The sequence below is a fragment of the Mustela nigripes genome, chromosome 15, assembly GCF_022355385.1.
Source record: "Mustela nigripes isolate SB6536 chromosome 15, MUSNIG.SB6536, whole genome shotgun sequence".
Taxonomy (NCBI): Eukaryota; Metazoa; Chordata; class Mammalia; order Carnivora; family Mustelidae; genus Mustela; species Mustela nigripes.
Genome location: NC_081571.1, coordinates 13,802,390 through 13,829,375, shown reverse-complemented (window position 1 = coordinate 13,829,375; position 26,986 = coordinate 13,802,390). Strand labels below are relative to the sequence as shown.

Genomic DNA, 26,986 nt, shown 5'->3' with positions numbered 1-26,986 from the left:
GAAATGCAGCCCTATGATGTGCTTGAATAAAGTCTCTGAACAACACAGTATCACATGTTAAAATAGACAAAGACATACTCACTGAACAAATGTGTCTTTCTAGCTAGAGGAGTTTACTAAACAAAAACACATCTCTGTGTAACAAGGAATTATAATAAGTCCATCAGTGTTTCATCATTTTCCTTCTTTTCATAAAGATCTTACATACTTATCCATTTGAGAGAGAGAGTATGCACAAGTGCGAGTAGGAGGAGGAGCCGACGGAGGGACAAGAAGACGCCACACCCAGCGCAGAGCTGGATGTGGAGCTCAGTTACATGACTCTGAGATCATGACCTGAGCTGAAAACAAGAGTCAGATACTCAACTAACTGAGCCACCCAGGTGCCTCTCATCATTTTCAATATCAAAAAAAAAAAAAAAAACCATGATTCTTACTTTCTCTGTGGAAGGTAAAATTTTGTTAACACATTTGGTTATTTCACTACCTAAGAGATCACATGCAGTAATACCAACCAGAGCAACAAGATGAAGAGAAAATAATTAGATGCAACTACTTAATATGTTTTATGGCCTTTATTTTTCTTGAAAATAATTCAAAACGTATAATATGATTAATCAAATTCAAGACTCAGGAAAATTCCATTTCTTGATGGTGTGGGAAGGTGGGGTATGATTTGTAGGAAAGAACCCAGGGGTACAGTTGCACTAACTACTTACATCACTCTCCAGCTAGATGCCTGGATTTTCCCAGCCTCTCAGCTTTCATGTTTTAGAAGGCAATAGATTTTTCTCCTATTGAATGGAATATCTGGATACATAATTACCATCTTTTAATGTTTGATGCATAGATCATAACTACAGTTAAGTATCAAAGGGTAAACACATCATCCTGATTATTCTAAAATCTCAAGAATAGGTATTAAAATTATTCTTCATCATCCATTACAAGCCACTACATTATGATTTGCTAAGCTAGATATATAGTCCAAATGAAATAGTAGTTGCATAAAAACCTACATTTTCCAGTATTGATAGCCCTTTGGCTTTTGGGTTATAGAAAGAGAATTTTATAAAAAGGTCAGCAACTTTAGGGGGAAAAAGGGTAAGTTGAAATTCCTTTTTCTATTTTTCTTTCATAATCTCTAAACATAACATTCAAACTGTCATCATGGAGGCACACATATATTTGCACGGCTGTAAATCTGTCAAGTTAGAATCATTTGGAGAAAGTTCTCACAGGATTTTTAAAAAGCCTCGGAGTTGGTAACAAAGCATTGGCTCAAGATGCAGGAGACAAATTATTTTTACTACTTTGCTCCAAATTTATGGAATAACCTGGAACCAACCAGTGTGCTCAAGTGACCTTGCTTCCTGCTTCATTTTAGGGGAACATTCTGGGAATCATATAATTATTTTAGGAAACATAGGACAGCTTGTTTGAGAAAGATAAATATAAATGCAAAACTATTCCTTGTATATAACTTGCCTAATGGATACTATTACTGAAGAGTAGGAGTTAAAACAACAGCAACAAAAAACAGACCCAGAGATTTAAAAGACTGGCTTATACTTTTCCTATTCAGTTAGTAGTATCACCATCCACTAAGCTGCATAATCTGATAATATCAGTTAGAGATAGGGGATGAGAAAAAAACAAATGATTAGTTGCCTACTATATACTACACACTGACATGTGTTATCTCTGTTAAACTTCAGACCACTCTACTTTATAGATGAGGAAATGAATTCAGAATGGTTAAGAAACTTGACTAAGAAAAACCACAGTTACTGGAATCTCTTAGTCTATTCTTGATTCCGTGTCTTCTCCATCCCTGGCCAGTGTTTCCACAAGGCTACCGAGTCTCAGAGACACACCTCCTAAATAGATCTTGAATGTACACCCCTTATTTCAGGTTCTTACCATTTCTCACCTAGTCCAGTATAGGTTTCTAATGGTTTCTCTGGTTCTGAAGTTTACCTTCTTTTATACAAGGATGTGTAATCTTAAGAGTTATTTTTTCTAAACTACAAAAATTTGTGTCATTCTTATGATGCCAGCAATATGACACACTAGGAAGCTCCAAGCCCTGTTCTCCTATGGAAATACCAAATGAACAACAATATATGGACCAAAGTAGAGTTCTGGGAACTCTAGACACTAGTTAAGAAGCTGTAGCAACCAAGTGAATGCCTACCTAGGAAAAGGCCACACTCAAAACAGTAGGAGATTTCGTGTCATTTTTTGCTTGCCTTTACCCTCTCTAGTACAGCATGACACGGTCAGAAGGATGCCACCCAATTCCTGGTCCCTCCCTCAGGACAGAAGGAAAGAATGGAACTCGCTTGCAACACTCTGGCTTGTTGGAAGGACTGGTTTCTGTTTGGTCTAACTCTGAGCATGATGGGAATGTGGGCGTATTTTGGATATCAGGTTGGAGGCTGATGAAGCAGTGGTGGTACAGTGGCCTGTGAGAGCTTTAAGAGAGAGACTGCAGACCCCTGGATACCTGGGCACAAGAGATTTCAGGTAGAGGAATACAAAAGGATATCTAAGGTTCTGAGAAGGAGCAGGGATGAAACTCGAGGAAAAGAGGTTTAAAAGCACTTGTATATACAAGTGAGGTGGAGAAGAACAAGTATATGCACAGGCCCGGGGAAGATATATCCCCAGGAAAAGGCTGAGAGGGCCTTGAGCCTTCATGCCAGGCTAACCAGTGTTTGTCCTCTGCACAGAGGCAGTTTCCTAGGACTGGTGAGAAGATGGGATTTTCAAATGCCTGAATGTTAACAAAAGATCACAAGACACCCAAGAAAAAGGTAAACATGGCTCAAAGGAACAAAATAAATCTCCAGAGGCTGACCCTAAAGGAACACAGGTCTTAGAACTAACAAAGACTTTAAAATAATTTTCTTAAGTATGCTCAATAAAATAAAGGACCGCACATCTAGACAACTAAACAAATTCAGGAAAACAATTCATGAATAAAGTGAGATAATCAACAAAGAGATCAAAATTATAAGAAAGAATCAAACTAAAATTATAAAGCTGAATAAAACAATAGCTGAATAGAAAATATTCTAGAGGAGTTCTAGAACAGATTTAACAGGCAGAAAAAAGATCAGAAAGCTTTAAGATGGGTCATTTGAAATTATTGAGTCTGAGGAACAAAAAGAAACAAGAATGAAGAAGTGAAGGGGCTTTTGAGATACCATCAAACACATCAATATACGCATTTGAGAGTCCCAGAAGAAGAGAGAGAGAAAGGGACAGAGAATTTATTTAAAGAAACAATGGTAAAAGTATTCCAACTTTGAGGTAAGCCACGGATACACACATATAAGAATCTTAACAAACTCTAAGTAGAATAAACCTAGAGAGACCCACACTGGGACACATTAAAATCAAACTGCAGAAAATCAAAGACAGAGAATTTTGAAAGCATCAAGAGAAAAGTGACTCATTATGTACAAGGGATCTTCAATAAGGTTCTTAGTGGATTTCTCAACAGAAATTTTGCAGTCTAGAAGACAATGGGATGATATGTTCAAAGTACTACAAGGAAAACTGTGAACTGAGAATGCTACATCTGACAAAACTGTTCTTCAAAAATGAGAGAGAAATTAAGACATTGTCTAATAAACAAAAGTGGAGGGAGTTAACACTAGACCTGGCCTATGAGAAATATTAATGGGAGTCCTTAAAGTTGACACATAAGGACACTTGACAGTAACATGAAACAATATGAGTATGTAAGCCCTCTGGTAAAGATCAACATATGGACAAATGTAAAAATGTGGATTATTGTAGTTTGGTTTGTAATTCCACTGTTCTTTCCTTAAATCCTTTAATGGGATTTAAAAGACAAAAGCATAAGCATAAATAAAAACCATGTTAATGTGTACACAATACATAAAGATATAATCTGTGACATTAATAATGTAAACTGAGGGCCGGAGCAGATATAAAAATAAGTAGAATTTTTATATGCAACTGAAGTTACGATCAATTTCAAATAGATTAGGATAGTTTATGTAATCCCCATGGTGACCACAAAGAAAGTAGCTGCAGAATATACACCAGCCACTGCAAAAAATTCACTAAACACAAAGGAAGGCAGCAAGGAAGGAATGAGGACAAAAAGCCATAAGACTTACAGGAAAAAAATAAAATAACAGGCCATAGTAAGCCCTTCCCTATCAGTAATTTCTTTAAATGTAAATAGGTTGAACTTTTCAATAAAAAAGATGTAGATTGGCATAATGGATTAAAAAAACAGGACTCAACTATATGCTGTCTAAAAGAGACTTTGGATCTAAGGACACAAATAGGGTGAAAGAGAAGGGATGGAAAAAGATATTCCATTCAAATAATAACTAGAAATGAGTAGGGGTGGCATACTAACGACAGACGAAATAAATTTTGAGTCAAAAACCTGTTAACAAGAGACAAAGAAGTACATTACATAATGTTAAGAACCTTAAGTCACCAAGAAAATAGAACAACAATATATCACCAAACATCAGAGCTCCTAAAAATACAAAGCAAGTATTGATAGAATTGAAGGGAGAAATAGATGGATCTATAATATGGAGAGACGTCCTGATACTTACGAGCAAGGAATAGGGCATTGCCTGAGAGGTAGTAGGTACTCAAATAGCATTTACAGAATGAATGAATAAGTAAATGAATGAATGAATGAATGATCCAGTGTGTAAGTTTCCTATGAATAACAGCCATGGGGGGAGGGGTGTAGAGGAGAAGAGTCAATATGGACACATAATCATAACAATAAACATATCAAGATCTACTAATTTAGGAATGAAAATGTTATTAGGTAAGGTGATCCTAGTGAATGATGGAAAGGCCAACATTAGTATCTGGGGACTCCATGGAAGAAGTACACATTTTTAAAGGCATTCAGAAAGATAAATAAGACATACAGAACTTAAAAACAGAGTGGATGCTTCTGGTCGTATTCACATGATAATATATAATATTAGTAATTTAAATGTGAGACTAACATTGGTATAAATCATTGAATGGGAAGCAGAGAAGTTACTGTTAGGTGTTGAAGATTATCTGACAGTGAAGATTTCACTAAACCAGAGCTCTCCATATTCCTCTGGTAAATAACCTAACTGGGGTTCACTTCCCTGAACCATTATTTAAACATCATGAAATGAAACACTGGGTGTGGTCCATAAACAATGAATCTTGGAACACTGAAAAAATAAAATTAAAAAATGAAAATAAAAAAAATCATGAAAGTAAAAATGGCTACAGGTAGAAATGATCCTGATCTTGACCTAGGTCAAAGAATCTTCCAGTTTAACTGAGTGGCCCATGGAAACCCCAGTGTGCACCAACAAAACTTCTGCAGACTGGGAATTTGCTGATAGGAGAGGAAGACAAGGTGAGTAAAACTGAAAGCGTTTGCACAAGAATTTTAGTCTTAACTACTACTCTTTTGGCAGATAAACTTGGGCCTTGGGAAGAAGCTGTTAATGGAAACAAATAACAGATTAAATCATTTTGTAGGCTGATGAGGGCTGCTGCAACAACAACATGTAAAACTTTGCAGGAGCAGAGAATGTAGTTCCAGACTGGAGGAAATGTAGGCAAAGGTCAAGAGAAGAGTTGAAAGAGAAAGTGTGAGCAGATAAGGGGCAGGCAATCCCCTAGTCAGGAAATTGGCCCTGTCAGACTGTAGAATGTCTTTACACGGAAAGTTGCCAATGGAGAGTCTTCAAACTGCAATAGACCTTAATGTCTTTACTGCTTTTCTTGTTCTTTGGTAAACAGAAAAATAAGATTCTCATTTTACTGATGAAAGAAACCAAGGGACAGAGTGCATCCAATCACACAATTAGTAGACCTTTGTCTCCCAGAGCCAGTAGATTCTGGTTTTTTCTGATTACTTTAAATTTTATTATTCTTTTAAAATGCACATAATTAAATAGCTAGGTTATTCTACATGTATGTATTTTGGAATTCAGATCTGTTGCTACAATGACTCCCCTCTGCGTAATCAAGATTGGGTAAATTCCTCTTAAAGAAAAAAAAAATCAGACAACAGATCAAGTAAGTAATAGCATATATTTTTTTCAAATTTAGTAGAAAGATGGACAAGTGAACTCACTTATTTCTTCCGAGTAAATGTGCACAGATACTACATCTGGAACTAGGCAGTACGGTAGAATTTAGGGCAGAAATAACATCTGCAAATAGCCCAGGAAGATCTCTTTCAAAGGCGCCAGCTGACCCCCTGAGAGGCAGAGTGAGCTGCACAAAGTCAGAATGTTATAGTCAGTTATACAGCCTGGATGATGAAGCCCAGGTCCTAGGGCAAACTCAAATAAAGTGCTTTACCTTCGGGAGAAAATCTAGCTCACTCCGTAAGTCACCAATCTCAAAAAATGAAGAGATTTGCTAAAGCAAGGAAAAGAAGAGAGTGCTGTTTGATATTCATAGATAATTATCTATATCCCCGTCACCTAGAGCACACAGCAAGCCCAGAGAAGATGGCACCATCCCAGAGAAACCAGCCTAAAAGTCACACCACACCTCAAATGATTAACGTGGAAATACATATTTGATTATGGACATGACAAGTCAGGAAGGCTGGACCTGCCAGGAATAGGTGTGGGAGGAACTGTTATTAAATATTTATACAGCACCGGTGTACAATAAGTGTAATTGTGCCAAACATATAAAGTCTTTGCCCTAAGGAGTTTGCTGTCAGTTGTAAAGCTGGTTATTCCTGAGATATGTGTTATGCTGCTTCATCAGGTAAACAATCCATTCTATACATCAAAGAACCACCACTTCAGTCAGCTTTCTTAGGAATAAGACTTTATACTCAATTATTGAATGCAAAAGTTACATAATACTTGTTAGTATAGTAATAATTTTAGGAAATTCAGTCTTATCCTCTGACAACTTTATGATTTCCTTTTGCTGAGTCTCTTTTCTTTCTACCTCACTCTTCCGTACTGTTTGCACAAAACACCATCTGAGTCCCCACTCTTGCCGCATACCTGATGACACCAGACAAAGGGGAGGGCATTACCAAGTTTTGAGCTTGTAGATCTATATGAGTCAAAATGAAACTGTCAAGTAAGTGTAGGCAATTATGTATGCTGAAGCGAAACAAATTAATAAAGAATGATGATTCAAAACTATTAGGCAATTGGACAGACACATGATGAGCTGACATGGGCTTTACCCAGGATACAGTAAGTGGGGAAGTAGAAGTGGAAAAAGGAGGCTGCCCTTGAAGGAAAAACATTTATTTACCTCAGATAATGCTCAGAGGATATTCTACGAAACTTATCACTTCATTAAATCTGTGAAGGATTTAAAGTAGCTAATAATATAAGCAAAAAATCTTGTCGAACAGGGATATAGTAAGGCAAGAGTAAAATAACCAAAGTCTGGGTGATAAGAGAGGTGGAGACAGGAAACCAGTTTTATCAGGGAAGGAATACAAGAATAGACTACTGCTTCTTAGGAAATCATTCAGCTCTGTGCTTGTTCCTGATGGCTAAGACAAACCAGGCAGGTAAGACAGGCAAAGCATTCACCCATTCATTCATTCATTCATTCATTCATTCATTCATGGTTTACACCTTCAAACGGCTTGCAGCCTGGGCAGAGAGTATGCTGATAATAATAGACATACAGAATGAAATACTATAATAGTACAATATGCAAAGACCCAGGGGACAAAAGGGGAGACAACTAAATTATCTGGGGGTTAGGAACAGGTTGAGGGATAAGGTGATCTTTGAGTTCAACCCTGAAATAGAATATGACAGAGAAAAGCATGGTGGGCAGATGAGGAAGGCTGTGGGTAGACCCACACCAGGGAAAGGCCAGCAGGCCAGTGAGCTGCCAGTGGTCAGTGGGGCTGGAGCAGCATTTGGAATGGCAGGGGCAGGCAGGAAGCCTTTCATCCGAGCAGGGGCCTGACTGGGAGGATTCCTGGGCCTTCAGTGCCATGCTCCCAAGTGGAGGCTAGATTCTGAAAGCAGAGACGCCATGAGAGATGCACTATCAAAAAAAAGGGGGGGGGGTGCCTGGGTGGCTCACTGGATTGGGCCACTGCCTTTGGCTGAGGTCATGATCTTGGGGTCCTGGGATGGAGCCCCGCATCAGGCTTCTTTCTCAGCGGGGAGCCTGCTTCCTGCCCGACCCCCGCCTTCCTCTCTAACTACTTGTGATCTCTTTCTGTCAAATAAATAAATAAAATCTTTAAAAAAAATTAAAAAGTGGGGTTCAATGTTTTATAGAAGAAAAATCTACCAATGGAGGAGAGAACTACTTCAGAGATGCAGTTCTAAACTTGAGAGGGGCCCTAAAATAGGAGAGATTCTTGGCAGTGCCTACTATTTTGATTCTACATTACAGGGAATATTCTAGGAAACACAGGTGGCTAAATTACTTACCTAGATTCACACACAGCTAATGGAAGAGGGAAAGTATGGCACAGCTCTGGGGGCATTTTCCTGAGCACGTACTATGGGTCAAAATCATTGGATAACCGTTCCAGGGCAATACAAAAATAGAAAATTTAGCTCTTTGATTCAAACAGCTAAGAATACAGGTAAAAAGATGACAGCATGGAAAAAGACAGTAAACTTATTAGAAGGAATATTATAGATATATGTATTTCTTTACACAACAGAGCTGATATCTTTCTGAGAAGTGTGCACCACATTTTTGCAAAACAAATTACTTAAAATGCATTAGAAGAGAATTTATTAATTTATAACATGGACAATTTACATACTTTATAATGACCCTCTGCTCAATTTCTGATTTTTATATTTAAATTATTTTTTAAAAGGGACACAATTACACTGTAAACCAAGTTGAAAACAAAGTTACCCTTATTCAATAATGCCACCTAATGAATACAAACGTATCACAAACTACTCTGGATATTAAAATTATAAAACAATGAGGAACTTCTAACCCCAAATGGTCTTCCTTCCTGACCCTTTAAAACTGTCCTCTGTTAGTGGCGCCTTGGTGGCTCAGTGGGTTAAAGTCTCTGCCTTCGGCTCAGGTCATGATTCCAGGGTCCTGGGATCGAGCCCCGCATCGGGCTCTCTGCTCAGCCGGGAGCCTGCTTCCCCCTCTCTCTGCCTGCCTCTCTGCCTACTTGTGATCTCTGTCAAATAAATAAATAAAATCTTAAAAAAAAAAAAAAAAAAGACTGTCCTCTGTTAAACACCATCGGAAGATGGTAAGCAAAGTCCCCTGGGCTGTCCCAGAGCAAGCTTTGTCCTCTATGTGACTTAGCTACATGGGTCACCGAGCCTGTTCAAGTGAATACAAACATGTTTCTGACAAGAGAAATCCTCTTAAGACAGGAAATATGAGTCTTATCCCCTGCTAATGAGTCTACCAAAGTTTTAACTGACAGAGATTCTAACAAGAGTGATCTTTGGTTTATATCATAGGATGGGCTGAGCAATAGAATGATGGGGAGATGTTTAATCACAGTGGGTCTTCCCAGATCATTTTTTCAGAATAAAAATCCTCTCTATAATAACCCCTACTATCCATCCAACTGCCTTTGTAGGGGATGAATCTTAATTAGACTACAGAGTTTCTCAAAGAACAAGCTAAAGATCTATCAGAATCAAATCTTGACTATTAAAGCACGTGTTCCTATGCCAATCCCAGACTCATGAACTAACATGTCAATTTAATTTTAATAAGATTTGCAGGTGGCTCTCCTATACTCCCACACTGACCACAAGCTGAACGAAAGTGGTCTCAGAAGGCCCTTGCATTTTGATGAGCGTCTTGATTGGCTTTGGATATTCAATGAAAGGCCTAAAGAAGAGCTTAGGGGTAAGAGCTGGACAGATCAGAATTGGTCTATATAATAGAACGAGAAGAGGATAAAACTGCGGGGACATGGTGGTAGGAAGGAATTTAAAAGGATAGAGGGGAGAGGAAAAGGAGAAAAGAGCCACCAAAATAACTAGAGGTTGAAGAATACTGATAGAGTAAGCAGTGGAAAAAAAAAAAAAATCTCATGGGGCAGGAGTGGCTGTAAAAGCTTTTAAAGAAGAGGGTCATCTAGGGGCACCTGGGTGGTTCAGTGGGTTAAGCCTCTGCCTTTGGCTCAGGTCATGATCTCAGGGTCCTGGGATGGAGTACCAAATCGGGCTCTCTGTTAAGTGGGGAGCCTGCTTCCTCCTCTCTCTCTCTCTCTGCCTGCCTCTCTGCCTACTTGTGATCTCTGTCTGTCAAATAAATAAATAAATCTTATAAAAATAAAAAAAAAAAGAACAGGGTCATCTAATATTAAATCAAAGTCATTTGTGTTGAATGAATATCGAAATTCCATATGCCTCAGTTTCCTCAGTGTCATAAGGGAATAGGAGCAAATCTCAGTCCCCCGCGGCACTGGAAATTCAGGAGAACTTTCCCTTTCAAAAGCAACATATCCCTTGATCCTCTCCCCCTAGAAAGGAAATGTTTATATAGGGTCTGGGTTTTCCCCTGAGAATCAGGTTTCCTTCGTGCTTCCTTGAACTAAAGTTACCTTAAACTGAAATGTTCTCTCTCACTTGAGTCTGTTCATCAAAGAACACTGTGTCTTTTTTAATCTCTGGAAGAGAGAATAAAAAATAAAGCCTGCAGAAATCTTAATGCCATGCATGAGATCAGACTCACTCCCACCTACTCCAGCTGAGTCTTACCAACTGTGATTGACATGTACATTTTAAAACTTTCAACCTCACCTGTCCACCAGCCCCATCACCACAGTGTACAAAATGGTGGACACGTAGAGGTTGAATAAGCAGGTTGGTGTATGGATTGCTTGCCTCTGACACTCTGTGGAAAGGAAAGTTGTGTCATTTTTCTCTTCACTCTCTCTATAAACAATGACCGTAGAGTTTCTGTGGTGCTATCATGAAGATTAGACAGAGGAGCAGAAGACCCAATGTAAGCTGTCTGTGTGATCTGTTATTTCTTTACCTGTGACACAAGTGCTGTGAATCAGATTCTAAGACTTCTCTCACAGGCCCCCAATTCAATAATTCTGCAGTTTTCTACTGTGCTCACTACCAAATGAGCTATCTCCTTGTCCGGGTTCTTCAACTGCACAAACAACAAGCATTTTTTAGTCTGAGCTCTGAAAAAATAGTGAATCCCCTGGACTCAATGGCATATCAGTAGATCAATAATCAAGAGGGAATTAAACTTTTGAGGAAATGCTACAGGCTTTCAAGATGCCCTATCATTGGTTAAAACAACCATGATGATAAACTGAAATAGCTTAATGATGTTCAGAGTTGGCAAGATTGAAGCTTGATGAACTTAAAACTTAGCATCTTATGGGGCACATGGGTGGCTTAGAAGGTTAAGCCTCTACTTCAGCTCAGGTCATGATCTCAGGGCCCTGGAATCCATTGGGCTCTCTGCTTAGCAGGGAACCTGCTTCCTCCTCTCTCCCTGCCTGCCTCTCTGTTTACTTGTGATCTCTGTCTGTGAAATAAATAAATAAAATCTTAAAAAAAAAAGACTTAAAAATGGGTGCACTTCTCTTTATTTTCCCAATAATGAAATAAAAATTTTTGAAAGTGAGATATGTTTCTCACCTAATTACATTCCTTAAAAGTTGACTGGAGGAAAAAAAAAGTTGACTGGAGGGATGTTTGGCACTTCGAACGAGATTCATTGCCTCTCAAATTTTATATATATAAAATATATATATAATATATGATATATAATAATTATATTTATATAGTATGTATTATAATATAATTACAATTATATCAATATATTATATTATATATTTATAGATTATTTATAATTATTATAATATAAATTATCATATATATTAATTATATATAGTAATATTTATCTATATATAATACAATATACATCTATATATGTATTCTTTTTTCTTTTTTAGAGAGAGAAAAAGAGTGTGTGCATGAGCCAGGCTGAGGGGAGGGGTCAGGGCAGAGGGAGAGAGAGAGCATCTTAAGCAGGCCCACACCCAGCACCAAGCCTGACATGAAGCTCAGTCTCATCATCTTGAGATCATGACCTAAGGTGAAATCTGGGTATCACCCAGGTGCCCAGAAATTTTCTAACTTTTATTTTAGTCCCTAAATATGCAATAGCTTTTTATGCCACATTTAAATAGGTGTTGCCTACCACATTTAAATAGGTGTTGCTCTTCTTTGTAACCATGTAGTCACATTTAGGGCGCTGCTCCACTTCCCAAAGGCAACACCAAGGCATGTAATATGGTACCTTGAGATTATAACTGCGGAATATGAGAAATTAGGGGTCTATAGACATTCTCGGGTAAAGGCAGAATCCCCGTCAGCTGTTAATCTGTACTTTGTGCACAACTCTTACATACTAATCTGTTTTATAGTGTTTGTTCATCTTAAATGTCCATACTTTAAAGAAGCAAAACCCGACCTATACCACTCTATTCTAGCTTCTAAAAGAATATAGTGGATATTGGAATAGATTTTTCACCTACTCCTACAGAACGTATTTTCTTTTTTGATTGAAGTACATACTGTATTTTCAAATGTAATGAGAGCAACCTGCAATGCCATACTTCTGTCTGAAAACAAAATTTCATATATCAGTAATTTATATCTCTGCTGTCTAAATACAATTAAGTTAGATTCTAATACTGTTTTTTTTTTAAGGACTTTATTTTATTTATTTGGCAGAGAGAGAGAGAGATTGCAAACGGGCAGAGAAGCCGGCAGAGAGAGGGGGAAACAAGCTCCCCGCTGAGCAGAGAGCCCAATGCAGGGCTTGATCCCAGGACCCTGAGACACTGACCAGAGCAGAAGGCAGAGGCTTAACCCACTGAGCCACCCAGGCACCACCCCCGCCCCCAACACTGTTTTTTTAAAGCTATAATGTACAGACGGAGCTAGGGAGGCTTTCAAGGAGGAGCGTGACAATAAGAAGACAATCAACTCTTTGGGGGTTCCTTTCGCTCTCCTCCTCCTCCTCCACCTTCTCCCTGCACTTGATCCACTCTCCCATAAATCCCCCAGAGGCAGTGGTTGGGTTGCTGCTTTATAATCCTTTGTTGCCATTTGGGGGAAAGGATGAAACAGAAAAAATTATTCTCCCTAGCTCACCTGATTCAATCCTGTGTTAACACATCACAATTCTCAATGTTTGGAAACTTTAAGAAAAAACCCTTCTAAATCAACCATGACACACGTGTTGCTCTTCTTTGTAACCATGTAGTCACATTTAGGGCGCTGCTCCACTTCCCAAAGGCAACACCAAACCCAGTTTCATACCCCCAAGTCATCTTGCCTGGTCCATAGAAGTGGTATTTTCAAAATAAAAACCACCTCACATATTCCCTGCCATGGGAAGTGACTGTATATGTGGATATCCGATTATTTTCTTTTTGCTTTTTTTTTTTTTTTTCCTTTTTTAAGCCCCCTCTGCTGAGCACGTTAAAGAAATTCCTGATGGATTTATTCTCCATCCCTTCCTCTGCTACAATTCTCCCCCCTTTATACAGATTTTTTGTTTTCATTTCAGGTTGTTTATGAAGAATATCATCCTGGACCACTTCCTTTCTTCCTGCCCATCCATGTTTGTGTGTGTGGGGGTGGGAGTGTTTGGTGTAGGAATCAGAAGCCAATTTATTGCCAATAAAATGGCTTCTATCATTATAGGTATTAGTTAAGCTTGGCGAAGCATGCAGATTTTAGTCCCCTACTTTTTGCTGAAGAAGGACTGACTGAACAGTATGGGTATCTCTGAAACAACAAAGCCCTAATTTAGCAGAAATTAAGACAAAGTGCGAGGTCATAACTTTGGGATATTGACAATTTTCCAAAAATGCAATGCCTTCTATTTAAATAATCAGGTAGTCGTTCGGGGCATCTTTGTTAATATTAATTATATTTGGCAATATTTCTTTTGAGATGCATGTGATTCCATAATGAAAGAAAATAAGTACAGTAGGTATAACTGACCCTCCATCTGAATAATGCAATTCCTGTGCAACCTTAAGTATAACGTACAATATTCATGAACTTTTGTTCATTAGATGTTTCTGTGTATCCTATAATATTACTTGTATTGTTTCCAAGCTTTTATTCTTAAGGGCTTAAATCCTCCTCATTCATCCATTTGGCTGCCCCTAAGAAGCACCGAGGCTTAGCCAGTTTCGGCTGCCTTAAAATTACTATAGACTGGGTAGCTTAGATGACTAACATTCATTTTTCACACTTCTGGAGATTTGGAAGTCTAAGGTCAGGTGCTGTCTGACTTGAGATCTGGAGAAGACCTTCTTTCAGGCTTTTAGCTGACTGCCTTTGCGATGTCCTTCCATGACAGAAAATGATCATCTCTCTTGCATTTCTTCTTACAGGGGCGCTAAGCACGTTCATAAAGGTCCCACTCTCATGTCTAACTGCCTCCCAATGCCTCGTCTTCAAATACGATCAACTGGGGATTCTGGCTTCAATATATAAATTTAGAGGTGGAGGCACAAACATTCAGTTCATTACATGCTGGTACTATTTTAAGAAATACTCAAGAGGTGGCTGGGTGTTTATCCCATCTTTCTGAGCAAAGGTTAGGACCTGGAGATGGGTAGCCTGGCCACCACACTCTGCCCTAAATTGGTTAAGTTCATATTCCTCTCGTTCTAGGAGTCCAAATATCTCAAAGAACTGGAAACCTTGCTGAATTGAGCCTCATGGAGACACGGTCACCCTAAGACTCTTCCCCTCTGGCTGTTTTTTAGAGGGCTCCGAAAAGAGATGCAAAGTACAAAAAGGAACAAAGCCTCAGCAAAGAAACTGAGGAGGAGGAGGAAGAGGAGAATTAAGGTTCCCTGGGACTTTCCTGTTGGGAGATGCTTCATTGCCAATTAGAGCTTCTGGGCCAGATGACATGGTGTCAGTATGGCCATCAGCTGTGACAACAGAGAGTTTTAAGTACTGGTTGCCAGAGAAGCTTGAGTGTCCAAATTAATGTGCCCTGCTCTCCTGGCAAAAAATTAGATATGAGAACAAATTGCCATGTATCAATGTCTTAACCACCGCCCACTCCTTGCACTGTGTTCTGCACCTAATAGACATTCCCTTAGCAAGAGAGTTCAGATTTTTCTTGAACAGATGTTGTAGTCTTTCCCATGTCTATCTTCCAGTTACCCTTAAGCATCTACTTCAATACTTAAAACTAAGAAAAGTTTCTTGAAATTGTGTCTTTCTTGCCCATGATTACTCTAAAATGCCCTCTAGCATTGATGATTCATTAAGATGCCTTTAGTCTCTCCTACATGTCAGGGGGGGAGAGAAGGGTGACATCTGAAAGCGGAGCAGCGCCATCAGTGAACCCGATCTAATGACTATCCTGTGGCCCCCATCTCTGGGCTCTGGATGCTGGAACGTTCAGAGGTCCAACTGGATGTACCTCTGATGTTTCCAGGAGGTTCAGAGATACGTCTGACAATCAGCAGCTCAACACAAGAAAAGTTAAACTGCATAACCTACTTGGGATGGAAAGTTTTTAAAATCATGACTGAAAAATACTCTGGCCATCTTGTCATGAGATTTTGTATGAGCACACCTCCAGGAAATAACTACCTAGTTCATCTCATTTTGTAACCCCTGCTCCCAAATCTACATTCTTCTTGATCTTAAAGAAAACCTGGAGATATCCTAATTAAATTCTGAAGGCAAACATCCTTTTGATAGGTAGATAGTCCCAAAGTATTGGGAGCAAAGCATGTGGGTATGGTGGTTTCTCCTATAACTGACTACCTAGAGGGCCATCTCCACCCTAAATAGCTGTTGAAAGTACTTTATTTATTTAATTTATATTTTAATTTTTTTTAAATTTATATTTTAATTTAAATTCATTAGCTAACAAGTGGTATATCATTAGCTTCAGAGGAAGTGTTCAACAATTCATCAGCTGTGTATAACACTCAGTGCTCATCAAAACAGGCTGATGGGCATTGAGGAGGGCACGTGTTGTGATGAGCTCTGAGTGTCACACATAACTAATGAATCACTGAACACTACATCAAAAACTAATGATGTACTATACATGGGCTAACTGAACATAATAAAAAAATGTCATTAATAGGAACAAAATACATTATGCAAACAGATAAAAAATGCTTAAAAATCATCACTAAAGTTTATCGAGTAAACACCAACTTACATGGATATAAGCATACGTAATCTTTTCATGAATCTAGATGGGAATACATATTTAGAGTATTATTTGAAAACGGGGAGAAGAGTGTATGGAAACGCTTGAATCTGTAAAGTTATATGTTTACTGTATATCAATAAATGGAAAGTACCTGCTTTTAGAACAGATATGTTGAAGCCACTTTCCCATATACTTAGTAAATCCTGAATTTAGAAACCTGTATTTTTATTTTTTATTCTTTTTTAGAACCGAGAGAAAAGCCTGACTTAGAAGTATAAATCTAATGCCTCCCCCTTATGCTGAGTGCACTATCTGTCCCTGCATAAAGGTAAAACATATTCCCCCTTGCTTATAAATCATGTATATAAATATTACGGGCTCAGCATTTTTGTTTTCCTTAAAACTAGTTTACCACTCATAATCTCATTGGAGGCTTTTTTGTTTCTTTTTGGAAAACACAACAAAGCAAAATAAAAACAAAACTTCATCCCCTTGCATAAACTTATCCAATAAATAAATTTGATTATTTAAGTAAACAGGTTACCTGTTTTTGTTGCACCAGTAGTTTTTAATAAGAAATGCTATAAATACTGTTAGATACTTAAAGTCAAAATGTTAAATGTTGACCCTCAGAATTTTTTGAAGTCTAAACTAATATTTAAGATTAATTTCAAGTTGTGAGTTCATCCATAATCTTATATAGAAGCATTTTTTTAAAATTTTACTTAATTTTTTCAGTGTTGCAAGATTCATTGTTTATGCAGCACACCCAGTGCTCCATGCAATCCGTGCCTCCTTAATACCCACCACCAGGTTCACCCATCCCCAAATCCGACTCCTCTTCAAAACCCTCAGTTTGTTTCTTAGAGCCCACAGTCTCTCATGCTTTGTCTCCCCCGATTTCCCCCAATTCTCTTCTCCTTTCCTTCTCCTAATGTCCTCCATGTTATTCCTTACACTCCACAAGTAAATGAAACCATATAATTGACTCTCTCTGTTTGACTTATTTCACTCAGCATAATCTCCTCCAGTCTCGTCCATGTTGATACAAAAGTAGAAGCAATTTTTTAAAATCATAAGTGCATATCAATTACCTTCCTATTCCAAATTTTAGTTTAAAAAGGAGTTAGAGGCTGAGTCTCCAAAAGCAAGGCCTTATACCCGCAAAACTATTAAACACCATAGGGCTACACATAAGTTTGTAAAACCCTGACAATTATATTTCTAATCTTAAACAATTTTCAGAGGCTTTAGATGACAGTTCATTCAAGTTTAATGATTCCTGGTGAGAAAATACATGGATGTTGAATCACAAAGAAGGGTTTCCACATCCTCCTCTTTTTATGAGAAATTTAAAATTAATGGGTCTTTTACTAGTGTCTCATTATATAGGATTTACCTTAGGAGAGGGTCCAAATAACAACTTCGGAGGACTTGCCAACCATGAAGATTTGCAAAAATGTTACAATCATACCTACTACCCACTTAGTAACCAGAAAAGCACTAATTAGGAAGAACCACACTTTTACTACCACCAAAGAATAAGAACCCAACCGCAATCGCAGTTATATGTATCATTTCACAGTCATGCGCTATCTCATTGGAGTTCAACACAACCTGTGAAACTGGTGTTTTCATTCCCATTTCAGAGATGGAAATAAGTTCTGAGAGGTCAAGTGACGTCACTCAAGTTCAGTCACTCTGAACTTGAACCCAGCTGGGAGGCAGATATTTACTTTGTGAAATTCCTTGACTAAAATAGAAGTTCAGGGGTGCCTGGGTTGCTCAGTGGGTTAAGCCTCTGCCTTCGGCTCAGGTCATGATCTCAGGGTTGTGGGATCAAGCCCCACATGGAACTCTTGGCTCAGCAGGGAGCCTGCTTCCTCCTCCCTCTCTGCCTACTTGTGACCTCTGTCCATCAAATAAATAAATAAAATCTTCAAAAAAAGAAGTTCAAACTCTTGCTTTTTTTTTTTTTTTTAAAGATTTTATCTATACATTAGAAAGAGAGCACATGAGCGAGGAGGGTATCAGAGGAAGACCAGAGGGAGAAGCAGACTCCCCGCTGAGCCGGGAACCCGAGGCAGGCCTCAATCCCAGGACCCTGAGATCATGATCCAAGCCAAATGCCTACTCCCAACTGACTGAGTCACCCAGGTGCCCCCAAACTCTTGCTTCTAAGGCTTCCTATGCTTTGGCCCCTGAGCACTATATACTCTGGAAGGAGCTGCTGGACGAAGTTACCCGATCAGGTGGACAGGGGTGTGGCCCACAGAGCAGTCATGACACATTTATTATTGCATGTCTGCCACCTCGCTGGACTATTTCGCCATCTCTTAGGCACTTAGCATATGCAAAGCGTGCTGGTGGGTGTTGCAGGGAATACCGGGGCATCTGAAGTATGCTTCCTGTCATTACCAAGTGGAGCCACTGAACCTATTTGCCCCTGATGACAACGGAACATGCAGTTTTTTATAGAACATCTCTAAGGAGCCCCCTCCCTGGAAGGCCCTACCAAAGCCACTACTCAGCAGGGTTCCGGGGTGATAGAGCCCTAACAGAGAACACAATACTTGAAGAGGCATGCTTGCTGACTGTCTTCTACTGAATCAAACTGCCCATCTTCAGTCTCCTTCTGGCCACCGTAAGGGGAGCAGAAAACAGCCCCGTACCATCGTTCTAATGGCTAACTTGTGTTTCCAGTAGAAACCTACACTCGGCAAGAAAATGAGAAAAGCGGTTGTCCTTTAGAAATGTTCACAATCTCTTTGATTATAAAACTACTATGTTTCTGAATGACTTTTTTTCAGATTGTGAATTTGAAAAAACAACAACAACAACAGCATGCGTTTTGAATGAAGTTAAGCTAAAAATGAGAATCAAGATTTGTACCTGCCTTGTGAGTGCTGGCCAGAGTCCCCTACTCCTCTGGCCCTAAGCTGTCCCCACCACGCTTGTCCTCTGACTAAGCAATGAGGAAGTATGTGGAACTGCCTGTTTCCTCCAAGCAGATGAGTGCTTGCTTTTCACAGCAGATGATTGTAAAAATCAGTAAGATATTTTAAGAACTAGCTGATTATACAGGCCAGCTTGTTTGCTTAAGAGGGCTGAGGGAACGGCCCATTACACCTGGCACCTGAGCCCCACCAGCTTCCAGGTGCAGACGCAGATGCTCATTTCAATCTGACATGCTGATGGATACAGTCTATGTTAGGCCCACTTCTCTCTCTCCCCTTCCTTTCATGGAGCAGAAGCCCACTGCTGCGGAGCCCCTGGAGTTCTTTCAGAAGGAGGGGAGACCAGGGCTGGGGCTTGCGAGAGACATACACTCTCAACACTGCACCTGGGAAGACCCTGGTGAAACTGCAGAACTTCAGCTTGAACTAGCGTTCTATTGTTGAGGCTTCTTTAATGGGGGAAAAATGGTTAGTATTTAATGTTTGTGTGTAAATATGATTTTTAAGCGTATCATTTTCCTTGTAATGATTCAGTGCTCTGAGTCCCTTTGTTCAAGAGACATTTACCGAGCTATGCAACATGTAAGGCACCAATCCAGGAAAATTCTTTCCTGTCCCCCTAGACCAGAAACTGGTATTTTCTGCTATCTCCCCAAGGTCCTGGTGTAGAGCAGAATCCTCACATATGTTTCAGTGAGGGAATTACACACTGAGGCAAGGGAAATCTGCATTTTTCCCCCACTAGGAGTTCTTAAAATGATGGAAGTCAGTATAAAGATCTTCCCCTGTGACAGTCTCTAGCTGCCAACTAGTGCTTTCCTGGAGCTAGACTCAGGCCCTACAGAATGGACCCAGTTTCATGGCTAAGTAGTTAATTAACCACCAGATGTTGACTGAACACCTACTATGTGCAATTCCCTCTCCTGGACAAGTGGGCCATGCAAGAGCATATAAGATACAGTCCCTATTTTCCAAGAGTGTCTATCCAAACAAAAATTTAACAGTTGCCCCAAAGTGACAAAGTGATCACTGAACCCATTCAGAACCTAAGACAACTAAACAAAATGCCAGGAAGTATTCATTCTTTCTTTCTTTCTTTCTTTCTTTTTTTTTTCCCCCCCACAGCATTATGCAGTACTGAGGCCAAGTGGCAAGCATAAAGGAGAACACAAAGAATCCAGAGGAAGAAAGCAGGTGATTGCAGAGGATAGAAGATTTTAGCTGGACTCTGAAGCCCAGGTGGAGAATGAAGCACAGGGTATAATAGGAATGTAAGTGTGTGTGAGCGCGTGTGTGTGCTGGGAGGTAAGGGAGAATGGCATGAAGAGAGTCTGGAAGAAGACCGAGAAAACAAGGTATGCCAAGAGTTAATTCAGAGCAGTGCATTTTGAATCAATTGAATAAATATTTATTGAACACATAGTTTGTGCCAGGTATTGTGATAGGTACTAGGGATACAATGGTGAAAGAGACTGATATGGCCTATGGCTCACTAGCTAGTAGGAGACACAGACAGGTAAACAGACAATTACAATACGGTGTGGTAAGTGCCGTGCTAGAGAAAAGTCCAGGTGTTATAAAGAGGAGAAGGACACAGAGTGGACCCAATCCAGATGGGGAGAAGGAATCCTAGAAAAAGGGATGTCAAGCTGACACCTAAGGCTTATGTGGGAATTAGGTGACACTATGCAGGTAAGGTATTCTAGAAGAGGAAACATGATGGGCCATGGGGGTTGGAAGTTGACTGAGTTGGTTGAGATGCAAGGGGAAGGTTGAGAAGCAGGGCAGGAAGCTGTGGCCAGGTTATGCAGTCTCTTATACTTCACATTAAGGAGTTTGGACTTTATCCTAAGAATGGCGATAACCACTGAAGAATTCCGTTCAAGGGAATGAAACCCCAGACTTGCATCTTCAGTGGATGACTCTCTGCGTGGGAGATGGCCCTTAGAGGAGAAATGGGTGAAGAAGAGAAGGGTGTTACGCAGATAGAGTCTCGAAAGTCTATTCCCAACACAGTGGAAGAACTAAACAAATAATTCGTGAACAAACAGATGAGTTGATCACCCAGTCAACCAGTAGAGTGCACGACTGAGCACACGAGACATGAGATGGAGGGTATGTACGTCTGTGCATTCATAAGTCAGAGTGAACATAAGTGGCACGCTAACATGTCTTCCAGTCCTGAATCTCATCAGACAAATGACAACAACAGTTGACAAGGGAGTGCAGTGTAATCGAGAACAAACAGCTTCAACACCGGAGAAGAAATACCCAGGTCTGAGTCCTAGTTTTGCCAGCTGCTAATTCTGAGATGCAGCTGAGTTTCTCTGACTCTCAGGTCCCACATACATCACACTGGCTCATTACATGTAGCTACATAGCAGTAGAAAGTGAGAACAGTCATCACAATCCATGTACATTTCTGTTTCGGTGACACTTAGGAGCGTTGGTGGGATGTGCAGTCATCCATTGCAAAAGGAAATTAGGACGACCTATGTGACAATGGAGTCATGGTTTAATCAAAGAGGAATGTAGACATCAAGTAGCCAGTATTGTCCGGACTTTGGCCAAGTGATTCTCTCACCTGTCATTTGAAGACCCTGAGTGAAATGTTGGAAGGAAGAGAAGAGCCTATGTCCTGCTATGGTCCCCAAGGGGAGAAAGGGGGGCAGACATAAATAATGTACTTAAAGGCTACAGGGTCAGAAAGGTGGCTCAGAGAACACACAGCCACCGAGGGACACAGTCTAGACTAGAACTCAGCTCCCCTCTGCACAGGGCCCTTTTCACAACACCACCCTGTTGTTAATCATGACAGTTCAAGATCTCAGAAAGGATAACCATTGTGAGGTCCAAGCTAAGAGTACTCCTCCAGTTCTGCAGCTGTAGCTGACAGCCCAGAGTGAGATGACTTTATAGTAAGGGAAGACGAATGGGAATTGTGGCGGAAGGCGGTGAGAGGCCCCGGGGTCTGGGTGCTCGGGGAAAGGAGAAGCCTTCACGGAGTAAGTGCAGGTGGTGGTAAAGGAAGGCAGGATGCGTCATAACATAAACGGACCCAGGTGATGTCAAACCAAAGAGAGCAAAAGGCAGAAGGGGAAGAAAAGGTATGGGAGAATGTTCCCAAAGACATGCTAGCAAACCAATTCAACAGGATTTGCTCCCTCAGGCCACTTCAGGATGACAAGGTTGTCCTGTGCTCCTTGGGGCCTTGGGATCAAAGAGAACAGACAGAAAGTGGCTGTTTTTTTAGACACATCAGACACCTCTGTGCTTATCCTTACAACATTTTTCACATTGTCTGTTCATTTGCACTACAAGACTCACCCCTCTGGCCCATTCTGGTCTGGGCTTCGCTTTTTTCTGCAGCAGAGTTTGACACCAGAGCCGCATCACTGAACCAAGAAGAAATTCATGAAAACAACAGCTTGCTTCAGAAATGTAATTTTCAGCTTGTGGCCTTGAGTCCCCATACTTCTAAATCATCTCCCAGCTACTTCCTAAAGCAGGATAATGACTCAGCTGTTAGGGGAAGTCAATTCCATTTTTATGAAGCAAAACCTGATTGAATTTTGACTTTGTTTTCTAGCATCACAGAGTTGGTCATTGGCAGTTGGGTCTAATCTATCCTCTGTCCAGACTCTCATTAGATCAATCACAACAAAAAAGGCCACTTGTAGTTTCTCCAGGAAATTCCAATGCAAATAGCACTGAAATGAAATTGACTAAATAATTCAGACTCTCCAGTGATCACTCTCCAGTGATACCTTAGTTAGGGGTCACTATCATAAGCATGAAATGATCTACACATATGTAATATCCCAGCATGGACACCTGAAGCCGACAGGAGAGTCCCTTCATCCAGACTGAGATCCCTCAGTCTTCCGTGCTGTAATACAGTTCACCATCCACATTGTCTAATTGAGCCCTTTACTACAAATGGTTTTAGGCTCTGATGCAAGACAGGAATTTGAAGCATGCATTTGAGTATTTAATGGTGTTAATTTCTGGTGCACACAAACATCAGCTTCACTCAACAATCCAATAATCTTGCAAAATAAAGAAAATATGCCAGAGAATGAAATGCAGCATGGAATTCTTCCAGATTGCAAGCAAAGCAGTTCCTTTGATCCTTGATCCCACTGCAACTGACAAGTAACAAAATAGCTGCCTATTTACAGATCCTTAAAGATGTTACAATAAACAAAGAAAAGAAAAGGAAGAAGATAGGTGTGCTTTCAGATCGAGGAGTCATTTTATTTTTTACATTCAAACATATTTATTTGGCGACTTTAAGCTCTCAAATGTCCCAAGTTAATTTTAAATGTAACACAGCTGATCGTAATAAATGAAATACAGTCTTTTTTTTTTTTTTTCCCCCTACTGGCAGGCATAAACTTAAACATTTCCTACCTGGAAATATGGAAGGTCTCTTTTTTGGGCGCCTCAGGTGAATGGGTTCCAAATTTTTCAAGTTTCTTTGAAGTCTCCCTCTAGTGTCATTTCCTATGAGCAGTTCAGGCGGCAGGCTGCTCCGTCTTGACGATTTATAATCATTTTGAGACGAATTTAGTTTGTTCTTCGTTCTGGAATATAAATTGCTGTCATCAACTGCCATCGTAAGAGATACATTCGAGACTCTGAACAAAAACCTAAAAAGCCCAACTCCAAGCCAGCAGCAGCCACGGCCGCCACAGCCCCAGATTCCGATGTTCTGCTGCTTTACCCCCGCACTTGTTTGGGAAGCTTAGCAAGTGGATAGGCGTGGACTTGAACAGGTGTAGAATTACTAAGTAGCCCCTCCTTTCAACAGTTAATAGCACAGGGGAGGAGAGATCCCAAAAAAATCATTAGGTGCGGAAGAGCGGGGAATTTGAGAGGACACGGGCACCCCGGCGCGTGCTCCTGCAGATGGTCCTACAAAGTGTGAAGGTTCGTGGGGCATTTCTGCCACAGCGAGGCCAGAGAGTAAACACGACTTACCACCTAAGAAGAGGCACCCACACAAACTGAGAGTCTTTTTTTTTTTTTTTTCCTCATTACTTCTCAAACTCTTTTCAAGCTTTAGTTCAGTTTATTTTTCTTGTATTACTTCTCAAACTCTTACTACACACTTTTTTAAAAAGTTTCGGGGAAACATTTTTACCTTCCCTCGTACCCTTTTGTTTCGAGTCCCATAGACAGAACAAACATCCGTCTTTATGAAATCCCTTATCTGGCAGGCAGCCAAGTGGAAGTTGGCTGCAAGAAGGAGATGAGAGATGGTCGGTGATGGTCAGGAAGGAACCCGCTGTGGGTGTGTCTGGAGCAGAGCAGCAGTGCCGGGAACCCAGCGCTGCTCCCCGACCCGCCCTTCCATCCGGTGCTCTACCTGGCAGACGACTGCTCCCGAAGTTCTGCAGTCTGGCTGCAAAGTCAGAGGTCTAGCAAACACACTGCGACGGGAGAAGTGAGATTGGCCTCCACTCCACAAATAAAAAGGAAACGTTATCTTTGCAGGTCTCTCTGCCTTGTTTTCAGCTATCGCCGTCCGCTGGGTTGGTGGTCCAAGCAAAACCAGCATCTGACCTCTCTTACATGTTTGCTCTCTATCTCTTCCGCGTTTTGCATTTTTGCATCCTTTGTTCCCTTCCCGCTTCCTTGCTCTCTTTATGTGGAAATGTTCTGCACTCCTTTCTTTAACTGACTGTGCAGAAATCATAACTCTCTGATATTTCTCTCCAGCCATGCCCCAGGGCTGTGCCCTCTCTGCTGTTGTTCCTCACTCTCCCCCCACCCCCTCCACACACACTCACACTCACACACACTCACACTCACACCTCTTTTCTGTTCTGTCTGGCTGCAATGAGGGGTCAGAAGATAAAGAAGATAAGATCTGCCTTTTCTCTTCCTAGTGCTAGGAATCAGTAGATAGATAATATTATGAAGGATTTCAGGGTTGTCTAGAAATCACTATTTCCTTTGGTTTCCTGGATGTCAAATAGGTTTTACTATTTGTTAAAATTCGGAATTTGGATGTCTTTACCTGACTAAACATACACCTCCACGCTAAGAGAAGTTGTCCTCTCTATTCTCCTTATGCCCTTCTGACAACAGGTCTTCAAACCACAACAAATTTTCTGAAGAGAAAGGCATTTTTTTTTTAACAATTATGTCCAGATCAGGGATGTCATTATGATCCAGCAAATATACATATAATTATAACCCAGGAATTGTATTTACATATTAGATTATCAGGTTATTTTACTAATTCTGAGAAACTCCTACACCACTTCCCTCACAGGACTTAGAACTATTTTGTCAGGTAGAAATGTATCATGAACTCCAAAACAATGAGTGGTTTGTACCAAACTATTTTTAGAAGCCCATGAGACTGCTCGACTCTCCCTCTGCTTATCGAAAATACATTGTTTTCTAGCAAAGAAGTAAAAACTATTTCTTAAACTCTGAGATCACGATTTAATAACAGAAAACAAATTTCCAAAATCTCAAGACCAACACTGACGTTTCAAATACACAGCAGGGTGGCGACCTGGGGCACAAATATTGGATGCTGCCAGGGAGAAGAGAAATACAGCAGCAGACAAGTAGAAGTTTGAGCTATTCAGTGACTGTTTCTGTCCTAATTCATGGTAGCGTCCTAAGCCCAAGGAAGACTGCGTGTGAGGTGAAATGGGAGGGTCAAGAAAGAGTATTATTGTCACACAGTGTGTAACAGGTACACCTGCATGGTATGCACGTATAATTTTGCCTTTGTCTTTAAGGCGCTGGCTGGAAGCATAGAGTTAAATGCCTCCGCATCTGAAATGCATTCTAATAATAGCTGTTGTTTATTGCATGCTTAATACCAGCTAGGTTGCTTGCTTAAGGCTTCCACATGCACTATCTCATTGCTTCTTCCTAATCACCCCGTTCTATAGATGAGCGAACTGAGGCCCTGAATCAAATGTCTAGGAATTAGGGAAGGGAAGACTTGAGCATAGATTTTCTCCGGCTCCAAAGCTCCTGTTCAGGTCCATGCTTTTCATTTCCAACACTGTACTGCTTTATTAAGCGTATCTGAAATCTGAAAGGATTCTAAAGGTCTTTCTCCATCTTCCTGAAATAATTCTTGGTTTTAAAGCAGATTCCTTTTGCATTGACTATATGATTGAGGGCTGGTCCAGCTGCCCTACCGAGGTTTGCTCCCGGTCACTGAGGTGTCGGTAGGTCTGAAAGTTTATGAGATGAAAGTGAGAAAAAACAGAAGAATTCAGAGATTTGCTTTAATAATAAAGTACCCATGTTCAGGATCTTCATACTAAAATGCACTTAATTAAAGGATTGTATTTTCCTGAGATTTAAGTTATAAATGGGGGAGAAAAATCCACCCTACTATAGAGGCAGCATTAATCCTTAAATGATGTAGGAGGGGGGCTGGTGGGTTCCTGATGTGTTCTAATGAAGCCCTTTCTAGCCCTACTCAGTCTCCCTTCGCAGGGAATATAAACAGATATGATTCTAGCTCCTTCAGTATATTTCCTTAAAGAGAAAAGTGGGAACAGCTTGCATCTGCTATTATTAAAATTTTAGGGCAGTGAAAACAAAGGACAATATTTATTTAAAAGTAGTATTAAATTTGTGAACATGAAAAAAGTAAACTTTCCTTTCAAAATATTTAAATTGGCTGTCAACACGAATGATAATCAACCACAGAAAATGTAGCTTGGTTTGCTCTACATGAGAACATTCAGAGATTATAATGTTAAATCCACACCTCCTCCCGCTTTATAGTAAAAGCCAAAAATGGAATTCTTCTCCCCTCCCCCTCCCCCGCCCCTCCC

The 26,986-nt window shown here is 40.2% G+C and overlaps 1 protein-coding gene across 1 annotated transcript in view; it reads right to left on the bottom strand.

Annotated features, from left to right (window-relative positions):
- The window catches only part of FRY (FRY microtubule binding protein), a 439,393-nt gene that overhangs the window by 312,773 nt on the left and 99,634 nt on the right, over window positions 1-26,986 (bottom strand). Inside the window, exon 2 of the mRNA XM_059378057.1 lies at window positions 23,577-23,749. The gene's annotated coding sequence lies outside the window, so the exon portion shown is untranslated. The remainder of the gene's footprint in view (window positions 1-23,576; window positions 23,750-26,986) is intronic.